This window comes from Aedes aegypti, chromosome 1, assembly GCF_002204515.2.
Source record: "Aedes aegypti strain LVP_AGWG chromosome 1, AaegL5.0 Primary Assembly, whole genome shotgun sequence".
NCBI lineage: Eukaryota > Metazoa > Arthropoda > Insecta > Diptera > Culicidae > Aedes > Aedes aegypti.
In genome coordinates, this window is record NC_035107.1 from 206,376,163 (window position 1) to 206,393,337 (window position 17,175).

Below are 17,175 nucleotides of genomic sequence, written 5' to 3' on the forward strand. Positions count from 1 at the left end.
AAAAAATTGATTTAAACTACGTGAAATTAGAGGTGGCACTATTGCCCCGGGTGTCGCTCTTGCCCCATGCCCCCCTATTTGTTCGCCATGACGCCGAACCTTTGTGGCGGACCACTGCAGCATATCGTCATCCAACGCTGGTTGAGTGACGATGACGATTCTTTTTTTAGTTTCTTTCTTTTTTTTTTTTTGTTAGGCACTCCGTGCACTTGGCCACTACTATGCCGAGCAGTCTTGGGAACTGTGACCACAATTCATCACAGTTACAAGCATGATTTTTCAAATCGGTGTATCTAACATTTGGATGGATTCGAGAAAAATGCGATGCAATATATTGTAAAGCATTTTAAATCCTATTTAAAATGTTTTGCATTTTTTCTATTGTTGTGTCTTCTACAAGTTGAAAAAAAAGAACACAGTTTCTAACCACTATTAAACAATTCCAATTCGTTTTGAATTAGATTGAAAAACTGGTGAAATTATCGAATAAACCCTTTTGCTTTGTGCTGCTCACATACACCATGATGATTCGTCGATACCATACCTTGATTGATACATACACCTTGCTTGATGCGTCGGTTTGACAGTTCGTTTTTCACATGCGTCACGTCATATACACCAGTATTGTTTTGAAGTTGCACATACACCGGTTTGCAAATTCCCTTAAAACCTAATAGAGTTCGTTAATTTGACAGTTTCTACGTTCAACTACAACGAATATTGGTTTGCGAATGTTTCCAATTTCAACTCGACTAACACGAGCACCGGACGGAGCTGTGAGTAACAAAAGTAGATAGAGAACAGTTCTTGTGAGAAATTTGGTAAGAAATATTGTCTAGAACCGAATACTGATGATGTTCCACATCAGTTTTCCGACGCGTCAGCTAGCTACAATTGTAGAAATTCGAATTTCTCGATTTTCAACATGTTTAGTGATTCGGAAATGGTATGACGTATCTGCTGATGCAAATTTTATGTTTTGATTCGGCATATAGGTCGCTTTACTATGAGCATATGTACGGTGTATGTGCTAGCATGAAAAATGTTGACAGTTGAGTCGCTTTGCAAACGAAGGGTGTATGTAGCCAAATTAAAAACACAGAGAAAAGTGCACATAGGACAGAATTGAAATTTATTTTAAAATATCGAAAAATGGTTTTAAGAATACTTTTGTTGGCTCAATATGTACATTATGCGTTTGTCAAGCCCATACAAAGCAAATCTCGGTTTGTTTATTTTTGCAAATACGTCGGATTGAAGAATTGTTCATCGATTCTGCCATTCCACCAAAACACAAAGCAGCAGCAGCATCAATACCATCAGGCGTTGCGCTGCCAACGGTTCACACACTGCTTGACTGTTTTTGTCTCTCCACTATGACCATTTTCGGGCAGCCATTCCAAGCTGAATGATTGAAAAAAGTGTTAAATCATTCAATCGCTAATATTTCGCTTGTGTTTTCAACTAATTGAAATCTATTAGCTCTAACAGAAAGACAATAATCATTCCGTTACGATACATATAAATAAGTTCAATTTCATACTGCCTTTATCGAGCAAAAATGCAAAACCCCGAAAACCGCAAAAATCGTGTCACCACTGTGCTCGAGTCATTTCGCATTCGGGGTTGAAAAACGTTAGGAAGAAGAAGATTACATTTTTGAAGAGCCGTGACATTTTTTTGTTTTGAACCGTCATGGTTTGCTTTGGATGTTGATGGTCGTGTAGAAAGATGTAAATGTAGAGGCGGTAAATGTTTGCTCCAGTACTTTTCTCATCCCTGATGCCGAGTATCATATATACAGAATCTATTTATAGTTCTTATGGCTATTTCTCTCATACCGAGCAGGTAGAGGAGAGTGATGTCGTTAGTCCAATCCATATCCATATCGCGGAAGCCGCGAAATCCGCGAAATTTGGTCTTCGCCGCGAAATTCAGGAAATCCCGCGAAATGCCGTGAAATTAGTTGAATTTGGAGAATTTATATTAAATTAATGCATTTTAGTATTTTGTTCATGAAAATGGTCTATTCAACTTGAAGTTAAAGTTCCATCACAACATTTCACTACCCGTTTAGTTTTAACTTGGACGTCTTTCTGATTTGCTACTTTCGTTTCAAATTCTGAATCACCACCCTAACAACAAACTTTTTATCTTGATTTGTAAAATAACAACTATATTTGATGAAATTCCACAAATCTTACACGTATAAAGGCTATTTTCACTAAATACACATATTTTTATGTAAAATATAGCCAAAAGTATGGGACCGCGACAAGGCCGCGAAATTTTGAATTTATCGCCTTGGTCAAACGCGAAATCTCAAGAATTTTGCCGCGAATTTCCATTGTCCCTAGAACTAATACTGTCTAGTCGAAATGGTTTTGAATAATTTGTCATTTAAGTGCTATTTTGATTACTCTTGTCTTTTACGTAAGACTAGAATCTTAAATGTCAGTTGTCGTCAAGTCTTAACAAAATTGGCTGTTTAGTAGTAGTTCTAGGTAATTTCGTTTTTTGTTGTTAAAAGTATTTATTGGTCATTACGTTCATATATCCTTAAAGAAAAAGTCACTCTCCTTGTCTGTTCAACAATCTAGCAATGAAACTAGCAAGAGTACCCTAATGATCGATCTCAGCGTCTTACTTTCAATAGTCATTATTATAGTGAATATTTAAGAGTAGAGTTACCTTGATAGAAGCCTATCACAGTCTCCTACAAGATTCACTTTTCGGTGGCAAATGCAATGTTTCACAACGCATACTTTCTACTTGTAAATTTTGCGAAAATGAAGCTGGAATTAGATTGTTTATACCATTGTTACAGAAGAGGTATACCTTGTTATGATAATGTAAAAACCATATTAAAATAAGATTGTCGCCACTTTTTTCTACTCAGTGAATCTACTAGTCATTTTACTCAGAGTTATATTCCCTACGTCGTATATGTATCTAGCTAGCTAATAGTAAGAGTGGCTACGGATCATTCTGGTTAGCAAAAGGCAAACTGATCGTCGCGAATAGTATTAATGTCCACTTCGAATAGATTAATTATTTGAAATGGGCATCAATTCTATCAATGACGCAGAATGTCCGTTGGATCACATCCGAGATATTATTGCGTCTATGCCATATAAATTATGAAGCGGCTTTAAGCAAAAAATGCCAAAATGTGAACCACCACTACAGGTTGGTTTCCATCATATGGGCTAATGAATTATGCCCTCCCATCGCGGCAAGGTCGCATAACCAAGGGGAGGGTATATTATGAATTTTATAATAAAATAAAGAAATTAGCATAACAAAATATGAGACAGTTGTATAGTAAGAAAAAATATGTAATTCACAGTGCCAAACAAACGCGAAATTGTTATAGAGTATTAGGGGCCGTGCAATAATTATGTACGGGTTTATGGGAGTAAGGATTTGAGATATCTTACGCGCCATGCAATTTTATTAACCCTCTCTTTCCCATGGTAGTTCCAGAGCTCCACTAGTTTTCGACGAACTGCAGACAACCCGAATTAGATGAATACTTAGTAATAGTTACTAGAATATGTTCATATACTCATCAGATTAATCCAAAAGTAAACTAACTGTTTCAATATTAAAACTATTGATAAACAATCAATTTACTATTGAAAAACAACCAAAAACTTTTTTACCAATTCGAAAAATTAAGACCATTTGCAACATTGTTTGTTCAAGTACTTTTGATAAAAACGCTTTTTTCGTAAAGAAATAGTCGATCAAAGTCGTGGGAAAGACTTATTTTATCAATATGTAGCCCCTTACGTAACACTTTTGAAAGTAACTGGTGATACGTTCGAGTGTTAACGTCGGTAAAAATGTAAAATGCCGTTACAAAACACAAGAATAAACAAAATTTGACAAATCCCACGCTTCCCCGTAACAGTTTTATGTAGAATGTAACTAATTACTCGCACCTTAAAACTAGTCCATATCTCTTCAGGGTACATTGCATTTTCCGAAATGGATTATTAAATAAACTAGCCTCATCAAACTCTAGAGGATTACTCTTTTTTGACAGACTCTTCATTGACAGGAAACTAGACATTTTTGATTGTACGACTGTAAAAAACAGACAATTCCCACCGTAACAGTCAGGGAAGAATTTTTTGGTTGAACGATTTTTTTTCTTTTGACTGGAGCTGAAATCGAATAATAGGGGGGCTGGGGGTGAGAAGGACACCTTTAGATATATAAGTTCAAATTATTCCAGTGTAGGGGAAAGCTCATCTCTTGTTCTGAATGATGTAATCGATAGATTTCAAAAATATAAGAAACACATGATGATTTGAGATTTTTGAAAATGTCCCTTCTTATGAGGTTTTTAAACGAGGCACGGGGCAAGAGTGCCACTCGTATGGGGCAAGAAGACCACCAGAGTAAAATGCCACAAGTTTTGTATATTATTATTTCCCCGCCTAAACGATAAATTCTAGAGTAAGTAAAGATAAAAACTGAGGGATAAAAGATGACTTATAGTTAAAAAGTAATTTTACGAAACTAATTTAGTTCTCATCTTATTTGATTGTAACAATAATAGTAAAAGTTTTCTTTTTTTTCAGTAGCGATAGGGGTAGTACTGGCACTCTTAATCTGCCCTAAGCTCCTTTCCAGCATTTGCTTTTATAAGCCTCTATTGCGTTCATCACACAGACGTTCCTTAGCAATGTTGCTCAAATGGTCACTGTGTACCCTAGCAGCAATCAGCCCTTACCGTAGTTTTGAGTCTAGTAGTTCAGACTACTATCATATTATGATAAGGCCTGAAATGCTACTAAAGTGGTTAAAGTGAAGAACGAAATAGTTTTATTAAAAGGTCCTCATTCCCCATTTCATTTCATCACTCACTATCGTCACTTTTATTTTCGACACTATCACGTTTATCACCGATTATCACTCATCAACTTTTGTAATACACTTCAGATTTACATTCCATTATATCACTTCTCACATCACACCATTTTCATATAAATTCATGGTTATTACCATTTTCCATCTGTTAGCATTACTAAGTAATTAAAAGATATTCAATTTAAATGTTTCATTATTTTTGTTGCTGTAGAGTCATTACTATTCAAACTACAATTTAGCACTATCAAGAAAGTTACAGTAAAACAAAATCACTTCGATCCATTCTTCTGCACTCGCTGTCATTATTAACACTTTTCTCATGCATGTTTGAAGAACTAGGCAATAATGCTTATTTTCAGCGAAATGATTGCAAAATGTATTATGGCCTTTATTAAATTAGTAGAGTTCACATCATTATACATCATCATCATTATAATTTGACCAAAACTATCAGAATCACTTCCAATGCAATTTTCCAATTTTCATCACCATAGATTTCATTATAAAATCACTATTAGCACACTCACAATCACTAAATTTAATAACAATGAGTGTTACGCGCAATTCCACCAAATACCCATTCTTATGTTGCATTATAAAACGATTGATCACACGTTAGCTTCGAAACATAACAACCATTACTGATTAGTACAAAGGATGCTACAGCTCGTGGTAAACGAACTGAACCATCAACAACCAGCACTGGTTTATAAGTAACTAATGAGCCCTGGCGGTCCCTCCGTTCGAAGAGGACCCGATAATATGCATATTAACAGATCCTCCGCCTGAATGCAGCCGTTTCATGATAAATCATGAACCGTTAGAGGTGTGCCAAAGTATTAAGGTGATATGTTTCACAGACGGGTATAATTATGGTGCACCTTTTACTTCGGCACCGTCAAACCCTGTGATCGTAGCAAGGGAACAATAATAGTAAAAGTTTTCAGAAACCATTTTGAATGTCCAAGATGGTTTATTTTAGTTTTATTCAGTAGGAAACATTGGTTTAATGCAATATTAAACAAGAAAAATAAAAGTTCATTTGATTTCATATGAAAAAATTGCGGAATCCCTCTTGCCCAATAAGACATACTGTTTTATATATGTAAAACTTAATGTCAAAAGGACTTTTTCGAAAAAAAAAATCCCCACAGCTATATTAAACAATTGAAAATCATCAATACTCATCAAATCATCGGAAAAATCAATATGTTTTGTGTTTTTGGGAGTCAAACCTAATTTTCCAGTCTTACAATCTTATAATATTTCGCATTTTTCGCGTTGGTGAGTTAAAGACATTTTTCTAATTTTTTGTACTAAACATTTTCAACTATAATATTTACACAACCCTCAATTAGTACTCAATTCTTTCTTATCCTGCGTTAAACATCAAAAAATTGATTTGAACTACGTGCAATTAGAGGTGACTTTTTTGCCCCGGGTGTCACTTTTGCCCCATGCCCCCCTATGCCTAAATGATTGACGGCACGTGGCCATTCGACAAAGTAGTTGTAAGGCCGGTTAAAAACCATGTGTAACGTCTTCCCTACTCTGAGAAAATTTATCATTTTACATAGAGTTTCAGAGGCTTGTTCAAAGACAAAAGTAAGTAACCAAGAGACTTTGTAATTTAATTCTAAAACGGTAAGTTGTGGGTTGTTGGTCTGTTTCGCAAAGTTGTTCAATTTCAGAAGTCACACACATTTGCAGAAGACACCAATGTTCCACGACTTACCGTTTTCGAATTAAATTAAAAAGTCTCTCGGTAACTTACTTTTGTCTTTGAACAACCCTCTGAAACTCTATCCAGCTTTTTACGCTAGCTTGCTATAATTTTCCAATCACCCCTTTCTGACATTTATTGCGTACACTATAATTTTTATAGCTCAATCGTAGCATGCCTTGGGAAAATGAAAATTTCTAATTAGCCTCTGCATGCTATAAAACGTTTGACTTTTACTGTGCGCCCTGTTTTCAAGTTGCCCGTGGGAGAGAGCGAGACAGCACCAACACACGGCGCACAGTAAAAGTCATTAGAACAAAATAATTTATGGCACGTACAGAGGCTCATGTTGACGTTGTAATGTCACAGTTTTTTCCACACTTATTTTCTGAAAAAAAAATTACAATATTTTCTCATTTTCTAATGGTGTTTTTCTATCTATTTTAGGTTATATTGAAGCGATTATAAGTGCCCAACAAATTTGAAAAAGTAATTGATTCCAGTTGAAGATATTACTCGGTACTAGGCAACTCAACAATTTAATGCAATGCTTGTTAGAGAGAGAAACGGATGAAATGCTGTAATTTAATGATTCCTGCTACAAATCAAAATGTTGAAACGATAATAAGATTCATGGAGTAACAATTTTCTTTAAATGAGACCTTTCTATACGACAACTTTTATCTGATGACCTTTTTATACGACATCTGTCTGATTGGTTTTCAACACAGATTTTGTAACATGAGTCCATGTCCCATTGAATAAATTGAATTACTAAAATAAATATTGTATTTGCAATGCATGGCTAGGAGTTAGGATTTTTGTCTTTGCAAAATTATTTGATTTTCACCCGAACATCAACACGTCGTCCGCTACAAGTTATCATGACCTGAGAATCATGACCACCATACAGTTGGTAAGCATGGCACCAGGAAACCGTTTGCTACGGCGGGAGAAAACGAGACAGATGGGGTTGATAGTTGGGGCTTGTTAGAACAATAGAATTTCAGCACGGGGCTGTTATGTTTGAGCTCGCAAAGAGTGCGGATCGAGAAAAGTAGACCAAAGTGATCACGCGAAGTTCTGTGCCGGAGTGAAGAAACCAGGTGTTTTAGCTTTGATTTCTGGCGAAGGTCGAAAGTGTGTCCGAAAACGTTTGTAGTAAACTACGTGCCTGCGTGCACCCACAGTAAAGCCTCGCGAGTGAGAAATCCTGATACCGACGTCGGTTTCCTGCCAAGATCGTCTAGACGCGAGTGCCCCTTAAAAGTAGTTAGACACCGAAGCAGCGTTCCAGAGCTATCATCCGACGCTCATTCCCTCCTCACCGGCGGAAGCGACATCGCTATGCGCGGAGCGGCGGCGCGGGCCCAACCTAAATGTGCTCACGAGTGGCAGCCCCTTCCGTTTGATCTGTCCAATACATAAGTTTCGTTGCTGTTTCAAACATTCATCGTATTATAATCCACAGCGGCTATGGATAAGAAAATTTACTGGACTAAGTACCTAAAATGAAAAAACAATAATTTTAAACAAATTAATATAATAGCCATATAAAAATGTAGTTACGAAAACCCATCATAACATTGAAGTGAAAATTCTTGACATTTCAATCAACAAACGCAAATAAAAGCCTACTTAGACCTAATTATAAAATCAGTTTGCAAGAGTTGTCAAATCTAAATCACCCCTTGTTGTTTTATACACACTTGGAAAAAACTACCGACTTCGGTAATTCATTTACCGAAATCTCAACAGCTGAACGGTCGGTGATGAGTTCGGTAAACAAATAAATTACCGATCAATCAGTAATTTGCATCAGAAGAACCAACTGTCAAAATTTCTGATTGATCGGTAAATTTTACCGAAACAAAAAAGCCTGCAATGTAAATCAATTTACCGTAAATCTGTAATTTTCAAACCAATAATGATCCCTGGAATCACGGAAAAACTGTATTTTATTCAAGCCACCCTTAATTTGATGTTTAAGGCATATGTTGGTTATAAAAAGACATGTTATACTCTTTAGATAGAATGTTTATTTTACGCTAAGGAATACGTTTTAATGAAATTAGTTTGCACTTAAAGGAAACGCCATGTCACTAATCGTAAGCGTTCACTGCAATCCATTCAAAAAATTTGCACAAGTCTTAGCCAATGTGTTGGTGTTTGTTATAGCTGCACCGATGAACAAAAAGAAATTCTTGTCGAAGGGATTTGGCGACACATTGAAAACGTGGAAGCACTGAACGATTATGCCAAATGCAGTTTTTAGGTCGCCTCCGACAGGAATACCTACCAGACCCCAGCATACCGCACATCCATCGGTCACATCCGGAAAAGGCTCACGAACTGCTAGCATTGCGATGCTTTTCCGTCTTGATGAAAGTCGTCTTCGGGCTAGAATATAATAATTATTAATACTAATACAGAACATTTTTGAGTTCAAATCAGTTATACCTGTATCTATTTCACGAGGCCAGCCGAGGGATTGTTCAGAGCAGAATGTTCCCCATTAAACATTTGACAGTTCAACAGCCGACTAAATTGGTTGAATAATCGGTCGATTGTTGCACCGACGCTTATGGAAGTTTAACACAGCGATCGACTGACTAAGACTAGATTAAATCGGGTGACCGATGAAATCTGATGTTTAGTAGGTCAACTTGCTTGGATTTTACTTAAAATACCGATTTATCCACCTATTTAGTAGGATTGCGTCGGCCCACCCTATAAAATCGGGTGATATTCGGTCGATCCCTGTGTTAATCTTCTTCTTCTTCTTCTTCTTAACTCTGGTCGCGACTGACAAACTGTCTGTCGCGCTGTGAAGGGCTAGTGTCATTGACTATATGCCCTGCTCCTGGGTTGTTGTCCGTTAGTGGTGTCAGATATTCAATCGACACTCATTAACAAATCGACAAATCTCCTTCAGTAGATCTTCGTTTTTTGTTTTGAACATCTCTATTAAATTTCGGTATCGGCAGTCAAACGAGTAAGTTGCGCGGATGTGTCCATATCGAACACAGTGTAGAATGCAGTGTTCTGCAGTTTCTTGTTCGTCACATATTTCACAGAGGTTGTTCTCAGCAATCTTCATCTTTGCAAGCCAATAGCGAGAATAATCGTGCCCTGCCATCAGCCTGTTTAGTAAACGGATCTCTCGGTTGTCGAAACATCTTCCATAGAACCAAGGTTTACTCTCGATTTGTTCTTGCAGCTGGTAAAATTTCTGTCCTTTTTCTTCGGCGTACGATTGGTACCAGGTATTAGCAGCATTTCTCGCCTCATGTTTCATCTTCCAGGAAGCATCTTTATCGAACAGCTTATTGGTCATATTGATCGCCGTCTCTTCAGTACCGTGCTTGGCTAGGAGGTCAGCCACATCGTTTCCTTCCAAGTTAATATGACTTGGTACCCATTGTATGCTGGCGTTCCACCGAGTGGCCTTCTCTAGAATATCCTGCATGACGTCAATCCTGCTGTCTTCCGCCTGCGCTTCCAGCAGCATCAGGCATGCCGATTTGGAATCGGTGAGTACAACGTAATCATGAGCCTCGTTTTGATCGATGATTGTGAGTGCTGTTTGAATGGCTATCACCTCTGCAGATGTAACGCTGGTTTCGTTTTGTAGTTTATAGCAGTACCTCGTTTTCATTTTTTCATCGAAGATTCCTATCCCACAGACGTTCCTGTCTTTGGAAGCATCTGTATATATTATAGGACGATTTCTGTATTTCCCATTAATGGTATACAAAGCTAACTGTTTCATTTGTATTGAGCTACAGTTTCTTTTGGCCATGGTCATGCCTTCCAGTTCGACACCGATGTCTACATTGGTCTGTTGCCCTTCCGTTCTAATCATGAGTGCATCGAAAGTATCTCGATGCTTCAGATAGACATTTTCCATGTATGAAAGCCGATCTTGTTCTTCACTTCCTTCCAAATTCTGTAGCTGTTTGGCGACGACATTGTTGTCCACCATGCACCTGATTATCTCCCTCGAAGAGTACTTACTCTTGACGATACTGGATCGGTTGTTGAGCTGACAGTGCCAGTAGTGTGTTTATCGGAGTTGTCCTCGTACAACCCGTGACTTTCCGAAGACATTGATTATTTGCAATAATGATTTTGTTCTTATTTGTTTTTGCTGCGTTGTGTGTAACAGTTCCACCATATTCAAACACGCTTCTTATCAGTGCTTGATAAACTGATATCAGCGATTGCGGGTGTCCTCCATATCGAATTCCACTTATCACCTTAAGCATGTTAAGCCTATCGTGTATTTTCACTGTAATTTCTCGAAGATGTGGACCAAAACTAAGGGATCTGTCGAACTGTACTCCAAGGTATCGATGTACACGAACTGTTTCTATAGTTGTTCCATCGATTTTGATGTCGACTTTTTTATCGCTGCAGATGAATATCATCGCTTTCGTCTTGTTAGGGTTGATCTTAAGACTCAGTTCCTTGGCATTAATCGAGAAAGCATCCAAGTATCTCTGTCCACGTTGATTCACTTCCTGTAGATTCTTTCCTTTGATAATGATCCCAAAATCGTCCGCATATTGAACCAAAATCACTCCTTCTTCCTTGATATCGTGTAGCTGACTTGTGTAGACGTTGAACAAGGTTGGGGACATGACGTCACCCTGGGGAAGCCCATCGCTAATCTGTCTCGTAATCACTTTTTCATTTACCCTCATGTTTATTTGTCGATTGCGGAGGAATTCAGTAACCCAACTGCTGATTTCTTGCGGAATGCCTTTAGCAACCATTGTTTCTTCGAGTTTTTCAGTTTTAACCGTATTAAAGGCATTCGACAGATCGACAAATATTGCGGCAACGACCAAGTTTTCACGCTTAGCTCCTTTAATCGCATTGACCACAAAGGATAGACATGTTGTAGTTGACACACCTTTTTTAAAGCCGAATGACTTGTCTGGTATCAGCCAGTGTTGGGAAACTCGTGCTCACGAGTAAAAAAATACTCACTCTCGTACTCGTTTGCGAGTAATACTCACGCTGTGAGTCACTCATTCCTTACTCTAACTCACGCGAGAGTATGACGTCATAACTCACTGCGAGTATTACTCACGTAAAGAGTAATACTCGCAGTGAGTATGACGTCATTACTCTCGGTGAGTGAGCAAGTTACTCTTTGTGAGTATGGTGAGTAACCAATTTCCATAGCAAAATAAGATTGTACATAAGTATGTTCTATACTAGGTGAAAGACTGTAAATGTAAATAATTTAAAGTGTTTACAGCTGTTGTCGACTTCAGTGTGTATTGTGATATGCAGTTTTATAGTATGGTTGTTTAAACTATACCGAATTCAGACCCAGTTTTTCAAAATGGATAAACAAGTTATAATGGCGAAAGTCCGGTTGTGTTCAAATACTTTCCAGGCCAATTTATTTCGTTTAGTGGCATAAAATAAATACTGTAACTTTTTCTGAACGCGTTTATGCTATTGATATTTAAAGTTGAATTGAAATATTAGTAAAAATGGAATAAGGTACCGTGGGGCAAGTGGGTAATGGAAATCGTATAGTTGAGATTCTTCAAATTCTAAAGACTTTAAATTGAAATAAATGAGGTCGTCTTTATTTTTTAACTTAACTCCCACCAAATATAAACAGTATGCTAAAATTGATTTTTATGTAAAAATGAAAAAAATACAGAAAAAGCTCATGCAAAATGTTACTTTTCACTTGCTTCACAAGTTTTTGAACAATCCAGCTTTTTACGCTAGCCATGCTATAAAATCTTTGACAGAAGCTGACTATCACCACTGAACTGAAACTCGAAAATAAATCCTTAGTAACCCATATCTCACTGAAATAATTTTCGTTGCTTTTCTGTCACTCAAACTAAAATCTAATTCCGATTTGTATAGATAATGCTTTAATCGCTTAATAATCATTCTCTTTTGTTTTTAGTAGAATTTATTTAGATTGTGACGGTGCATTGACTGCATTCGTGTGAATTCGAAGAGTCCGAACGGAGTTATAACGGCCGTCTTCGAAATATCCACCTCTTCAACCGGGATCTGATGGTACACCCTCTCTAGATCAAGTGTGGTGAAAACTGGCACAATCACCTGGTTCGGGTAGCGACAATCTCCTACGAATCTCCATTGACCTTTCTTCTTTTGCACACAGTGTAGAGGGCTGGCCCAACTGCTGCACAGTATTTCGATCGGCCGAAATCGTGAACTTAATTCTGTAGCACCTTTAAACGTGACTTTTTAGAAATGGTGTCTTCGGACGAAAATTTTCTAAAAATATAGCGCATATATTGACGGTAAATGTTAGTTCGCAACTTTGCCACGGGCGGCGCTGCGAAAATATTTTTTTTGAAATGACGATCTTTAAATATGATGTCTTCGGCAAAGTTGTAGATAATTCAAATACAAACAACTTTGCCAAAGACACCTAGTGTGTATTCAGCCGCATTTCCAAAATACGGGAGTATTTTATGAACGACCCCCTAAAACTAGTTTCTCTCGTATATTTTGAAAATGCGAAGTTTCCGGTAGCAACAATGTTCTACAAAATTGTGTAAACAGTCAAAATGAATCATTCTCTAGAAGACACTAGGTTTCTAAAGACCAAGGAAAAGCAGTTATAACCATTTAAGTGCAAAAATCAGTCAATTTTGGGTTCCGTGTATTTATTCGGGTGGCAGATGAAACCTAGTAGGGTTGAAAATACATCATTAGTAGTTGTAAATCTCGATAGTGTCATTAGTATCCACGAGTATCCCTTTTACTTAGAGGAAATTTCATCAATGACTCTTATTACCCTGAAGTACCTAGTTATGTGATGGGTAGAGGGCTATGTGACTCCAAACTTCTTCTTTTTCTTCTTCTTGACACATTCTTCATCATTATGCACAAACAATAGGTTCCAAATAAATTTTTCATGAAAGTTCTCAATCTCCCGAAAAGACGCTTTACGAAATGACTCGCCGCTGCTGGAAGGGAGACATATTCCTAACTCGCTAATAACCTGGAACTTTTTCTTGGCGACTTCCAGCTTGTCCGGTGCATGCCGACGGCACTTGCTGGCTGTTGGCGGCCTTCTTGTTTGAATGTGGTGGGTAATGTCAGCGTTAATCGTCGTTTTGATACTTAACGGAAGCGTGACGTCACGGAACTCATTGCAAAGTCAATTTTTTTTTCGTTTTTTACAAGGGGGAAGTCTGCAAACAGATCCCCTGAGAAGGCAACTCAGGGAATGCGGGGATGACGCATCAACGACGACTTGAGAAAACCAGCCTATGGACTGTACTTGAGCAATTCTTTTAGAATTGCTCAAGCGATGAACAGTGCATTGACATGACCCTTGGACTCAGACCCTTATCTCCCCGGAACCAGTAGGAAGACATGTTTGTAAGCTCAGAATGATTATTGTATTTGCAACTGTTAATTTAGATAGTTAAGCTAAGGGTTGGTTATTGTATATAACTTTTTGAATAAGCAGAAGTAAAGCACGAACGCAAAGTAATGACCTTCCATCCCATCTTCAAGTGCTCCCCACAAGCACAACACTTCATTCTGGCACTTTAGAACATACGCGCCCATACCCCTTTCTGAACCAGAGAACAGGGCCAATAATGAAAAAGATTATTTCCGCAAATTCAAACAAAATTTTCGTTTGATTGACAGAAAGAAAAACAATGAAATTTGACGGTTCGTCAAGGCATGCTGAGGATATATTTCCAAGTTTCAGTTCAATGAGCCTGTGCATGCTATAAAACGTTTGACTTTTACTGTGCGCCCTGTTTTCAAGTTGCCCGTGAGAGAGAGCGAGACAGCACCTACACACGGCGCACAGTAAAAGTCATAAGAACAAAAGAATTTATGGCACGTACAGAGGCTCATGCTGATAGTCAGCATCTGTCAAATATTTTATAGCATATTGTTTTTATGGCGAGCGTGAAAAGCTGGATAAATTGAAATTTAGTTATATTCACGATTTCTATTAACTTCAACATTAGTTAAGGCGTCTTGTTCCTTAGGTAAGAAACATGTAAACAAAGAAAATTTTATTCTTGTCAATTCAATTTTCTCCTGTTCAGTTTCGGCTCTGTAGAATTTTCACCGGTCGTTATTTGTTTCAAAGAAAGTCGGATATGACATAAGATAACTCTTCAAGAGAAATTATTTTTTGGAACGGAATCCTTCAATAGTGTTCGGATTATTTTTTGTGTGGATAGACCCATACCCCATTTTTATGTTTTGGACTAGCTTTACATTTACATTCCATGAGATTCCCGTGCGTTCTCTTATATTGCAACTTTTCAATCAACGTTTTCCTTTCCAATCTCTTTTAGAGAAGTTCCATGATTGGTAATAGCTTTTATCGCTTTGAGTATTGTGTTTCTTGAATTTAAAGCACGTTCCGATTTTCTATGATAATTGCGAACCTTGTTTACTAATAGCTACCTAAAAAGAAAACACAAAATCAATCTCTAATGAGAAACTTTTTACTTGCCCCACGTGATTACACGCAAAAAAATTGTGCGGTAAAAACTACCATTTTAGGGGGTTAACTTAAGCGCTCGCACCGGCAATTTTCAGCAGACCAGAAATGCGCTTGATTTTACCATGTCTGTAGTCGGAATCAGATTGTTGTAAATTATTTCTGTCAAATGTACCAGTAATGCGGTGGGGTGTACCGTAAACATAGTAAATTGGTCTGAATTTCCATGGTAGTTTCAAGAATGGGCGTAGTCAGCTAAAATAGTTATTTTTACCACAGAATTTTTTTCCGTGTAGAAAGTTGATGGTGTTTTAATTTAGTTATTTTTATGTCTAGGTCGAATTAATCCCAAAACTTTTATTTTCAGTTTAAAACTGTCAGAGAGTACAACTTAGATGTGGTACAGAGAATTATCTTCTGCAACTTTTTTCTACTGAACATATCAATACAAGATTGCACGCCACCAACTTGTAACGGAGTAATAGTTGACAGGTAGACAATCTTTCACTCTATTATGCAATAATGGTTGAAAAATCGCAGGAATCTCTTATCTATCGTAATGCTCTGAATGGCCTCAAAGGTTTACGCATGAGTTTGAAACGTGAATACATATATTCAGTAAAATATTCAAATTATTTTCACTTACCCCATTTACCCACTTGCCCCGCGGTACCTCACATAAATTTGGTTTGCGATTGGCATCTTGGCCATTTCATATGTAATTTCGCTTTTGAATATTTTTAGCTAACCTTATGTAATTTTCAAGTTTGTTCTAGAAAACTTGTATGCAACGTTGCCGAATAAAGATTTCTGATCAGAAAAATGTTCGGAATTTATTATATTTTGCTTGGTTTCTATATAGATACTGAATGATAAGTTAATCCTCATTGAACCATTATACGGGCCTCTGATTATTGTTTGGCCATTAATGTTATGTGGTAATAGCAAGTTTGCATAATTTTTCAATATATAATTTTCAATAGCACTGTTTAAGGAACAGACATTGTTGTCAGAAAACCGAAAAAAAGTGAAAATTGAAAAGCTGGTGCTGAAGTTGTCGCACAAAATATTGCTGGCAACGCTGTTTGGCAGACCAATCAGCGGCTTATTAGTTTTGGCACAAAACTCAGATACGTTTTGTCGAGTCTCTGTCTCAGGTTTTTATTATTGCAGTAGTGCTGCATATCGTAAAGTAGAGAATAAAAAAAATAGTCAATTGGCAAATAAATCAAGCTCATAGTTGATAAATGTGGAAATGCTCATATCATAAGTACACAAAGCTAAAAGCAGAATCTGGCCCAGTAGAGGTGTAACGTTAGAAGAAAAGAGCATTTACGATGCAACGTGCGCAGCGAAACACCAAACATAAATTACAGCTTGTGTTAAGAATTCATATTATAATAACGTTTTGCGTGCAACAAATAGTTTTCAGAATAAAATTTTCATGTTATCATTTGAATAAGGACACCCCAAGAATAGCCTTACTTATTACTTATTATTTATTTGAGCCATTCGCAAGCTTTTAGAATATTTACAATATTTCAAGTGAGTAAAATTACTCACGAGTGAGTAAATGTTAGTCGAAAACTCACTCACGAGTATGAGCTGTACAACTGAAACTCACGACTGAGTATACTCACGCGTGAGTTCAAGCTGTACAACTCATACTCGCGAGTGAGTTTGCAGTTTTCAGTGAGTACTCACGAGTTTCCCAACACTGGTATCAGCTTATGTTTCGTCAAGTATTTTTGCATTTCGTCTAATACCGCTGTGTTTATCACCTTTGTCATCGTTGGTACGAGCGATATCGGTCTTTTCCCCTGAATGGTGTGCTGTGGTTTCCCTGGCTTTGGAATTGCCACCACCGTGATTATCTTCATTGGATTTGGTAGATACAAATTCCTCCACATACTATTGAGGTCCTTTATTATGTTCCGGACTACTCCTGGCTGTAGTCTTCGTAACATTTCATAGGTTACCTTGTCGTGTCCTGGTCCTGTATTCTTCTTTCGGCTCAAAATATCGTTCCATTTTTCCTGGTTGATGATATCGTATGCAGGTATTATTCCGTACCCCCCTG

General features: G+C 37.4%; 2 long non-coding RNA genes across 2 annotated transcripts; one reads left to right on the forward strand and one right to left on the reverse strand.

Moving 5' to 3' along the window:
• The first annotated feature begins 272 nt into the window (after window positions 1-272).
• On the forward strand, window positions 273-7,260 carry LOC110681495. Its single transcript, XR_002503222.1, has 2 exons — window positions 273-776; window positions 7,052-7,260. It is a non-coding gene; the product is annotated as an uncharacterized LOC110681495 (long non-coding RNA).
• A 1,363-nt stretch (window positions 7,261-8,623) lies between these two features.
• Window positions 8,624-9,421, reverse strand: LOC110674601. Its single transcript, XR_002499029.1, has 2 exons — window positions 9,065-9,421; window positions 8,624-9,004 (listed from the first exon to the last, which is right to left on the reverse strand). It is a non-coding gene; the product is annotated as an uncharacterized LOC110674601 (long non-coding RNA).
• Between the last annotated feature and the right edge of the window lie 7,754 nt (window positions 9,422-17,175).